This window comes from Chrysemys picta, chromosome 24, assembly GCF_011386835.1.
Source record: "Chrysemys picta bellii isolate R12L10 chromosome 24, ASM1138683v2, whole genome shotgun sequence".
NCBI classification, from domain to species: Eukaryota; Metazoa; Chordata; order Testudines; family Emydidae; genus Chrysemys; species Chrysemys picta.
Genome location: NC_088814.1, coordinates 8,484,242 through 8,488,861, shown reverse-complemented (window position 1 = coordinate 8,488,861; position 4,620 = coordinate 8,484,242).

Below are 4,620 nucleotides of genomic sequence, written 5' to 3'. Positions count from 1 at the left end.
ACTGCCGCTCCTTGTTCCCGGTCAGAACTGGGTGGCAGAGGTTTATTGGTTTAGCCCTAGGTGCTAAAATCCTGTCCACTCAAGGAAGATTCCTCCTCCCTTTTCAGCAACTTCTCCCACCGCCTGGTCGGTCATTTCTCAGCTGTCAACCTGCCTCTCCCCCCCCCCCCCCCCCCCGCTCTCCCATCTCCAGCTCCCAAACTGATCTCTCTAAAAGCGGTAGCCAAGGAAAAGGTGGGGGGAGGAAACAGCAGCAAGGTCCTAGGAAGCAGCTTGGATCTGATAGGGAACCAGAGGAAAAGAGTGTGGGAGCATCTTCACTTAGTGCTCCCAAGGCGGGATGGGTTTGGGGCAGATGCCTGGTTAACTTGTTGGGTTCTCTCCGCCCCTCCTAGGGTTTGGGGGTAACAGAGAGACGCACTGTAATGTGTGTGTGCAAGGACTTGCACTGGAAGCCGATCAGTAGGTCATCAATGAGCACACGCAGGGCTTTCCTGCTTGGATGGGGTAATTTTGCATGACGTTTTTGGGTTAGGGGATTGCCCAGATTATTATGATCTGTGCGGTGGGGGCACCTCCCAAGACCCCTTCAGGCTGGGGGGCTGTACAAACAGAACCTGCAGCCAGGAGGTAACAATCTGAGTTGAAGACAGGAGAGAACAAATGGATGCAGACCGACAAGCAGGGCAGCTGTGGGCTGAGCTCACCAGCTTCTCTCTGTTGCCAAGCGTTTTGTAGACGTCCTGGCAAAGGGGAGTTTGAAGGAGGACACTGACGCTGGTTGGTTGTTGCTTTCTTTTTCTTTCTGGAGATTAAAGCAGCAGCCGCCTTTAACATTTTATCTAAACAGGACGGATGAGTGGCGGTGGCCGAACTAATTCTGGCTTTGGTGCAGCGACAACATTCTGGACACATGCTCCCAAGGTAGCTCCGTTTGCTACGCAGTGCAGCTGCCGGAAGAGCTAACAAGCCATTGCAAATGAAGCCAGGCCCAAGACAAGTGCCTGGCTTCCTCTGCCCCACTAATTCATAAGACCACCATGCCCCTTGGTACACCTATCTCATAGAGTTGGAAGGGACCCCGAAAGGTCATCGAGTCCAGCCCCCTGCCTTCACTAGCAGGACCAAGTACCAATTTTGCCCCAGATCCCTAAACGGCCCCCTCAAGGATTGAACTCATAACCCTCGGTTTAGGAAGCCAATGCTCAAACCACTGAGCTATGCCTATGTACTTATCGGGTCTGGTCATCCTAGTATCTGAGCGCCTCACTAGCTTTAAAGCATTTGTCCTCGCATCTGTCCTCTGAGGCAGGGCAGTGCTATTATCCCTATTGTCCGGATGGGGAACTGAGGCACAGATCTGCAAAAGGATTTAGGTGTCTCACTCCCAATGGAAGTTAGGTGCCTAAATACCTTTGAGGATCTGGGCCTAAGTGACTTGCCCAAGGTCACATTGGAAGTCTGTGGCAGAGGAGGAAATTGAATCCAAATCACCTAAGCCCTAGGCTAGTGCCCTAACCCACTGGATCATCCTTCCTCTCACCAACTCACTGCCCCTCTCTAGGCCTTGGCTACCCCACCTGAGAAATGAGGCTGAGAATAATGTTTTGTTCTTACCTAGCACTTCTTCCTCTGTAGATCTGAAAGTACTTTATGCAGATGGACATCATGCACTGGTGTCCCCCATTGTGTAACTGATATAAGCACAGAGATTTGAACCTCTTGGCAGGAGAGACCCCATGGTTTGGGGATAAAACATGGGCCTGTAAGATCAGACTTCTCTTACCACAAAGCACCCATGTGACTTTTGGCAAGTCACTTCCAAGGCCAGTTATCCTGTCTGGAAAGTGAAGCTGTTCATTTCCCCCGAAGCCAAGCGGGCATTGAGGTGGGGGATGCAGGAGGAGGAGTCCTTTGACTAGATCCTGGAGTTTCTTTTCACCTTTGAACAGCAGCTCTGCTGTTCCATCCCTATGGCTCTTGTGCCATTGATTCCACAGAGCGCCCCTCTTCCCCCACTGTTCTTTGTAGTGTTAGCCCCATAGCATAGCCCAGAGATGGGGCGTGACTGCCGCAGGCTGGCACAGCAAGCCAGACACAGAACTGGGAGAAATCAGGCCTCCTGACGCCCAGTCCTTGCTCTATTGACTGGACTCTGCTACCTCCCATTTAAAGGGGCCTTACTGTTTCTGTACAGGTTCTGGTTTGGAACAGGGCTCTCTCCTTTCTCCCCAGACGTTTCTTTCTGTGGCCCCTGTTGCAATAATATCCCTCCAGATTTGACATGATGAATGGGCTTTCTTGTTCCTTCATAAATCCTCTGCCAAGTAGATGGCTATTACCATCCCCACCTTCCACATAGGGAAACCGAGGCACAAAGTGACTTGCCCCGTGTCACACAGCCAGTCATTATTATATGTATTCCAGTAGCACCTAGAAGCCCCAACCAAGACCAGGGCCCCATTGTGCGAGGTGCTGTACTCATACCCAGCACATGAAATAGAGCCAGGAACGCCATGCCTCTCCTATAAGCCACGCTGCCTCTCGTTCTGCACAGCTAGTGCGGCCTCCAACTCTGCCCAGATCCTGCCCTGGGCAGAGCCCCTGAAGCTTCTCTTGACCTTTTCCTGAACATTTTCCTTTTCTCTTTGGAGAAAGCCAGACCAAACACTTTCAGGAGATTCAGACGCTGGCCTACAACATCCAGTGGGGCAATACACCTTTGAGTAAATCAGACAGAAAAAAGACAAGTCTCTTGTTTTTTGTGCTACCATATGGTTTGATCTGGCAATCTGGGTATAAAGGAGGCCACATTGATTAACTGCCCGTCTCTCCAGATCCAAACATACCATCATGCCACCCAAAACTGCTGCCAGTCCGTTGTTAGGATAATAATAGTCTTACACGCATATTCCTAAAAAAGATCTTAGCCCTTCATTGAGCACTGAAATGCAACTCCTGCTGGTGTGGCGCACACAGAGGTGAAAATAAGCCGGTCCGGTCTGGTTCGCCTTGCTGGACCGGACCGGCTGCAGCGGCAGGAGCCCCGGGCCCTTTAAAGCGCCGCCCGAGCCCCGCTGCCAGAGCCCCGGGGTAGTGGCGACAGGGCTCCATTGGTGATTTAAAGGTCCCGGAGCTCCGCTGCGGTAGCGGCGGCCAGAGCCCCTGGCCCTTTAAATTGCCCCTGAGCCCCGGGGCTCCCAGCCACCTCTGCAGCTGGTAGCTCCAGGGGTGATTTAAAGGCCCTTGGGCTCCCAGCCGGAGCCCAGGGGCCTTTAAATCTTGCTTTAAAGGCCCCGCCTCTTCCGGTTGAGGCCACTCCCCTGCGCAGGACTCCATAGTACAGGTAAGTCCTTTAACTTACTTTCACCCCTGGGAGCACGGCTGTATTTAGCATCCCACAGTTACGCCCTCCAGCTGTTTCAGATGTTTTTATTGTATCCAATTAAACTGCAACACTCGTTTTTTAACTGGGTTTCCTGATTCTGGTCTGGAGGCTGAAAACGAGCAGGGCTGGGGGACAGGGGCAAGGCTGTCGCTTTTGGAATATGCGATGTTACATTTTCCATCAGTACATTTATTTTGGAGATGCTGTGGACAGTGAGTGTATCTGTACCTAACTTGTTAATTTCCGTACATTTCAATGCTTATGTAGTTTTTCTAACTGTAACACTCCTTGGTATACAGACATAACAGCAACCTGAACGTGTACTGACCATCCAGCACCTCTCTCAACCTGCCTTCTCCAGAATCTCAACTTTCTTTCTTTCTTCCTCTCTCTCTCGGGCTATGATGGTTGCAAAGAAAATCTTTCAAACGTGACCTGAGTGTAATCGATCCATTGCAAGGGTATTGGGCATTGGTGCTTCTCAGTCTTCTCTATTCTCTGCTTGTGGCATACAATAGTTTAGTCTCCAGATGGCTGTAATAGTTTAGCCTAATCCAAGTGATTGGGCCCAGTACAGGGGTAACTGGGTGGGTTCTAGTGGCCCATGATGTGCAGGAGGTCAGATCAGATGATCTGTCGCTCCCTTCTGGTCTTACGCTCTATGACACTAGGAAACGAAGTCTGCCTGAATTTACAGAGAGCCTGAAACAATAGCTCTGAGTGGCTCGAATTGCTCTATTCATCACAATGCCCAGATGCCCAATGATGCGACTTTAAATGTCAAAATTGTTAACTCTTGCTGTTGATCAAAACACGTGAAGGAAGAAGAGGGAGGGTCATATTATGAACATCTACACAAATGTATTCTGAGTGCATAGACTTGGGGGATTTTGCCACTTGTTCCTTTCCCTGGTCAGATCTTCTTTTAAATGGCTACTAGCCACATTGCCCATGGAGCCCACCATGGCATCGGAGCCCCACCGAGGTGAAGCCAAGTCAAAGTAATCCAGCAGAGACCAGGGGTGTATCCAAGTGAAGGGAAGCTGAGCCCAGACAACATACATGATCATATTTTGAACATTTACACAATCTTATTCTGGCATATCAAGTGGGTGGATTTTATTTTGTGGGTGGGCCATGGAGGAGAACCACTACTTTTTGTGGTTGTTGTTTGTCAATTCCTCCTCTGCTATAAAACCAGTTTTAAATCAAGGTGACCGGATTATTTTAAA